General features: G+C 52.4%; 1 pseudogene; it reads right to left on the bottom strand.

The window, feature by feature from the left end:
* Window positions 1-3240: 3240 nt before the first annotated feature.
* LOC146721231 (small subunit ribosomal RNA) lies at window positions 3241-3970 on the bottom strand (annotated as a pseudogene; the record flags this gene model as incomplete).
* Between the last annotated feature and the right edge of the window lie 2606 nt (window positions 3971-6576).

Genomic DNA, 6576 nt, shown 5'->3' with positions numbered 1-6576 from the left:
CTCCCTGGGTCGCGGCCGGGAAAAACCTTCCCCTTTTAAAGCCTTTTCCGCGAAAACCCCAAATGTTTCCCCGTACATGTTAACCCCTTTGGGCCCCTTTTTTCCAAGACGGGTCCAAAGATCCCCAAAAGCGTAGCGTCGCCGCCCGGGTTACCCGGTCCCCCCGCAAGACCGCGGAGACTTTTTGCGGCCTGTCGAAGGGGTCCCGGGTACGAAACCCAACAGGGGCCGGGACCGGGGCGGCGCGAAGCCCGAAACCTCCAAGAAACCTTTGGCCGCGCTTGCGCCCGGTTCGACGCACCGTGAATATTTGGCGGCCTATCCCTTTTGCCGTACCCCCGAGCACCGGGGCCCGGGCGCCCGGGGGTTTGCCCGCTTTTTTTTTAAAAAAACCGGGCGCGCGAAAAAACAACCGAAACCCGGGCGAAACCCGACACCCGGGGGGGTCGCGACGTTCTATTTGGGGAGAAGTACACGACGACGAGCCCCGGGACATCGGCGCAGGGTTCTTGCCCGCGCGCGGCCGAAAGGGAAACTCCGCGGACATCGCCGCCCCCCCCGCGAAGCCAGCGCCCTGACGATAATCCCCCCCCGTTCGATTTTTTGGGGGGTTTTCTTGGGTTTTTCCCCCTGAAGGGTTTTTCCGTACTCTTGAACTCCCCTTTTAAAAGTTCTTTTAAATTTTCCCTCACAAAAACTTTTTTGTTTTTCGGTCTCGGTCGTATTTAGCCTTAGAAGTTTCCACCCCCCCTTAAGCTGCATTCTCAAGCAACCCGACTCAAAGGAGAGATCCCCCGAGGCGTTTAAACCGGTCGCTACGGCCTGGAAACCCTCTACGGGAAAGTGGCCCCCTTCCCAAAGGGTTTTTGGGAAAAGCGACGCGGAAACCTCGGGATAAGCGGTTTCCCCCCAAACACCACTTTTTCCCGGCGGGGGAACCGGGGGGATTCGGTGCGGGGGCTCTTTCCTGTTCGTTTCCGCCGCTACAAGGAAATCCGGGTTATTTTTTTTCTTTTCCTCCGCTTAAAATAGCTTAAATTCACGGATAATCCGCCTCCCCCTGAGGTCGTCCATATTTGGATTTTTTCGTAGTTTTTTTCCCCTCCTCCGCGTCGCTCATCGTCGTCTCTCCCCCTTAAAAATATATATTATAAGGGGAAGAGAAAGAAAAGCGTCAACGAGAGACAGCACGGCACCCAAAAAAACGAAATCGGAAAAGGAAAAATTGCCGGGGGCCTAACCGCACCCCAACCACTCGTTGGTGGAAGGGAGACGATATATCGGGGGGTTTAGTTTCTGGGGTTTCCCTTCTCTTTTATATACGAAATTCGGGCGGAATCGATTCGACGAGTACACGACGCGGCGCGCCGGTCCCTTTTTTTTTCGCAATTATACAACGAAAATTTCGTGGACTCGGACACGCGTTCGGCTCGCGATTTCAAAACCCTTCTCCGAAAGAGGTAAAGGATTACGAATGCCTCTCTTCCCGACGCGACGCGCCGTATATTTCTCCGTAATACCGTTTATGTGTTGCGGGCAAGGGCGCCGCCTCGGCATAAGACGCGCAAGCGCTAGATCGCACCGAGAGAACGCGGCACAGAGTGGCGAGATGCAGTCCCGGTCAGTCCTTGTGATGTACGGAGAGAAGACGGTGAGACCAAGCGGCTACCTACTTTCGGGAGACAACGACGTCACGCGCCGCTCTAGTGACTCGGTGCCATTCAACCGTTTGCACCTTTTTTTGGCCGTTGTTTGCATCCTTCGCGCGCGCTCTTCTCTCATCCATTTCTCCTCGGCTCTCGCGTACCCACACTACTTGGATACACAAACCAACAACGCTTCCCCCTCTTAATTCGCGCACATCTCTGGGCGCGCGTGTCGCCAACGTTTACATACACGCTTGTGCGCTTCTTTTCTCCTCCTCATTATTTATTATTTCGGTGTGTCATTTCCGACGACGCAGATTTGCACCGCGGCCGGTCGGCGCGGCACGACAAACCACCCTCGGGCGAACGTCCAACGATCGCTCGTACGCCCATTTTAAGCGTTGCACAGGGCACAGGGACGCGCTGCGCCATTCTCTGGTCGCCCGCCGTGGCCGTGGCGAGCCTTTTGGACGCAAAGCGTTAGGGTACTAAAAACGACCCTTAGCCAGGCGTGGGACTAATATCTCTTTCAGTCTATTGAATCCGTGGACCGCATGGTGCGTCGAATGTCGATGTTCATTGTGTCTGCAGTTCACAAGGTGTTGACGCGCAGGTAGGCAATCTAGTCGTGCTATCCGGTCGCTTAGGACAGTCGGGAGGGAACGGGAGGGCCCAAGGGGGGGGGGGGGGGGCCTCGGTGGGCTTATTGCAAACATGCATAATACTGCTTTCTCCCTCTCCCCCTCCTCGCCAAGTGATCCACCGTTCAGGGTAATCGTTCGAAATTTTTGCGTTCGCGAAGAAACGCGCTTCTCGTTCAACCATCGTGGTCTCTCCTCTCGGACGAGAGGAGAGAGAATAATCGTGGTGGCTCTTCGATCCAGCCTGTCCGCGCGCGTCCGAGGACGCGCGCGGACCGCCGCCTCCCGCCAGGGAAGGCTACGGCACAAAGATAGAGTTGTGTGTTTCTCGTTCGGAGCGTCTCCTTCGCCGCAACGGGAGAGCCGGGGCGGAATCTCTTTGAAGATACCGTCGGACCGACACAGTTGACAGAGTTGGTCGAAATAATCATCGATCCCCTTCTCTGTGTTATATATATATTATAATAATATATGGGGGTCCTCTCGCTCGGCACTCGCGGTCGCACACACGTGTGTTCTCGGCACGCTGACCGCTGCCCCGGATCAAGACTGGTTAGGGTCGCGCGTCGCAGAACGTCCATGGGTGCTGCACACACGCGGTGCGCGGGCATGAGGTTACCACCGGTTCGCGCTCAACGCCGAATCGACGCTCTGTGTGTGTGTGGGCCCGGGATGGCACACACACGAGCGTGATCGCGAAGCGTCTTGCTCCGAATCGTCGTCGAACACCGCCGGGCGCGCTGCTCTGCTTGCCGACTACTTTCGTCAGAGAGGCGCGACGGCGTGCCGTCGTTATATCAAAACACAACAACAATTCCGTCAAATTCCGTTATTTCTTTTCTCTGAGAGCGCCTTTTCAGCGCGTCCATTCAGTCGCCGACTGCTGCGAGCGCGCGTCTCTCCCAAAGAGAGGACTCTCGACGCAGAGCAGGACCTCCGGAACGTTAATGATCCTTCCGCTAGGTTCACCTACGGAAACCTTGTTACGACTTTTACTCCTCTAAATGATCAAGTTTGGTCATCTTCCCGGCAACATCGGCAATGGCCGAGACATTGCCGCGCACCATCGAGACCTCACTATCATTCAATCGGTATTAGCGACGGGCGGTGGTGTACAAAAAGCAGGGACGTAATCACGCGAGCTTATGACTCGCGCTTACTTGGGAATTCCTCGTTCATGGGGAACAATTGCAAGCCCAATCCCTAGCACGAAGGCGGTTCAGCGGGTTACCCTGGCCGTTCGCCAGGGAACACACTCTGATTCCTTCAGTGTAGCGCGCGGTGCGGGCCATAACATCTAGGGCATCACAGACCTGTTAATTGCTCCAATCTCGTGCGGCTAGAAGCCGCCTGTCCCTCTCAGAAGATTATGTTGTCGTTGGTAGTAAAAAACCCCAGCCGAAGCCGGGGGCCTTCGCGATACCATAAGGTACGCCTATTTAGCAGGCTAGAGTCTCGTTCGTTATCGGGAATTAACCAGACAAAAGCGCTCCACCACCTAAGAGCGGGTCCATGCACCACCACCCACCGAATCAAAAAAGAGCTATCAAGATCTGTCAATCCTTCGGGTGTCTGGGCCTGGTGAGGTTTCCCGTTTGAGTCAAATTAAGCCGCAGGCTCCACTCCTGGTGGTTGCCCTTCCGTCAATTCCTTTAAGTTTCAGCTTTGCAACCATACGTCCCCCGAACCCAAAAGCTTGGTTTCCCAGAAGCTGCCCGCCGAGTCGAGTCGGGGAACTTCGGCGGATCGCTACTGGCAAATCGTTTATAGTTAGAACTATGGCGGTATCTGATCGCCTTCGAACCTCTAACTTTCGTTTTTGATTAATGATGAAGGAGAGAATGAGAGCGTTGCGGAAGTGTGTGAGATAGCGTGTATGAGGTAATTGTGCGAGACTCTCCGTAAATTCCTGTTTACGCACGAGACGAAAACAAAATTTAAAGAGTGCGAGTGAGAAAATACTGGACATTGTGAGAGAATATGAGGAAACAGGATGATAAAATGTTGTGCAAAAATTAGAGAATACAGGGGAAACTGGATGAGTGTATGCGTTGAGCGAGTCGGGATTTAGCCTACGGCGGAAGTGGAATGAGCTATGCGAGCGTGAGTGCGAAAAATGTTGAAAAGAGCGTGATTGAAAAGGTACAGGAAGTGAATGTGAAAACGAGTTATAAACGAAAGAGAAGAGTTATGCGGTAATAGTGAGAGCGGATGATGCAAGTGCGAGTGTGACAATGAGGAAGTAAAGGAGAGAATGATGAAGCATGTGAGCAAGTCACTGAATGTGCGTGTGAAAGCGGTGAGGAAAGTGAGGAATGGAGGGTGTAGCGATTGAGACGATGGGCAAGAGTGAGTTGAAAATGAATAAAGAGTGTGGTCAGTTTAAGAATGCTGGCCTAAAGGTTGAGCTGCCTCGCAAGATAGGCCCAAAGATCATCTTGTACGATGTGCCGAATAATATGGCGAGTGAAGGTGTTAATGAGAGAAATGTATGAGAGGAGCTTGAAAGGGCAAGTGGATGAGAGAGTATTTATGGGAACGTGTGCGTGTTGTGAGTAGGAATGCGAAGAAAGATGCAACCTGCGGAAATGTGATATTAGAAGTTACGAGTGCATAAGAAATGTGCTCTGTAGTGACGGACGAGTGTTTGTGCATTGGAAGGCCTTTAGGGTGAAAGAGTTTTTCAGTGTGCTGAGGTGCCACAAGTGCTTCGCATTTGGGCACATGATGCGGCAATGCACCGAAAAGGAAAGACTGTGCCAAAAATGTGGATGTGTAGGACACATGATGAGAGATTGTAAAAAAGAAAGTGTGTGTAGAAACTGTAAGCTGAAAGGGAGCAAATGTGATCACTCGGTTCTGTCCGAAGTGTGTCCGGAATACGTGAGAGCGTTAGAGAGAGAGAAAGCGAGAATAAATGACGAATGAAGGGTGCGTGAATGTGGTGCAGTATAACTGCCAGAGAGCGTATGCGGTTATGTGTGATCTGGGTGAGATGATGCGCGAACGTCGAGTGAGTGTAGCACTGCTGCAAGAACCGTATGAAAGGCATGGACGTGTGGTGGGCTTGCCCATAGGTATGGATGTGATTGTGTGCGAAAGTGGGACGGTGAAAGCAGCAGTGGTGGTAAAATGACTCTAGGTTAGACGTGATTGCGTGAGAGAGTGTACGAATAAGCTTGGAGTGAGTGTGGTGGTTGAAGGGGGACTTTGGCGAAATGTATGTGGTGTCCATGTATTGCCAGTATGGTAAGTGTATCGAGCCGTACTTGGCGTACATGGACAGAGTATGTGAGACGGCCGAAAGAAAGCGTCTGCTGATAGGTATGGTTGCGAATGCCGTCTCTCCCTTGTGGTATAGCAAGGGTGGAGGCAGCAGAGAGAGTGAAGCGCGTGGTAGAGTGATTGAGGAATGGATGATTGCGAGCGGGATGAATGTTGTTGAATGAGCCAAGCGAGTTTACTCGTTCAGCGGGGCCGATGGGGGAGATGACATCGATGTCACTGTTCGTGAACGGCGTGAATGGAGGGTGCCGGTATGAGTGGGAAGTAAAGCCCGACTGGGGGAGTGAGTGACCATAACGTATTGTATGTAATACGGATGGTAACACAGAGAGAATGTAGGTAACGAATGAGGGCATGCGTAGATGGGTGTGCAAGGACGTAGACTGGGAAGGATATATGTGTGATATGCTAGAGAGTGCGTTAGAGGATGCAGCGAGCGCCATAGACGAAAGCGGATGCGCAGAGCTGTGTAGAGCGAATGATGAAATTGGATCCATAGTGCGAATGATCGATGGATGAAGAGGTGTAAACCTGTGTTATGCTAGGAAGCTTGTGTGGTGGACGGATGAGCTTGAGAAACTGAAGAAGGTTGTAGGAAGGAGCAGACGTGCCTACCAGCGTGCGAGAAGAGGAAATGGAAAGCAGAGTGGAAGAAAGAAGTGATGAATATAAGTATGTTTTGCGGGAGTATAAGGAGGAAATGCGAAGAGTGAAAGAGGAGAATTGGAAGCGATTTGTGTGCGTGACTGGGAAGAGGATCCATGGAGCGATGTATATAAGGTGTGCATGGGAAAGCGTGATAGGGTAAGATTAGTGGGCATAAAAGTGGGGTGATAGAGTGACGAGTACATGGAAAGAAAGCGCTGATGAGCTAATGATGAGATTCTTTCCCGGCAGCAAGGACGAACGTGGCGATAGACGCCAGGGGAGACGTGAGGGGAGAGAAAAGCAGTTTGAATGGAGGCGAAGTGGATGTGGGCAGTGAGATCGATGAAAGTGGGTAA

The sequence above is a fragment of the Nylanderia fulva genome, unplaced genomic scaffold (genome assembly GCF_048542155.1).
Source record: "Nylanderia fulva isolate GAGA-0341 unplaced genomic scaffold, ASM4854215v1 Scaffold518, whole genome shotgun sequence".
NCBI classification, from domain to species: Eukaryota; Metazoa; Arthropoda; class Insecta; order Hymenoptera; family Formicidae; genus Nylanderia; species Nylanderia fulva.
The sequence above is the reverse complement of the archived record's forward strand: the minus strand, read 5'-3'. Positions and strand labels throughout refer to the sequence as shown.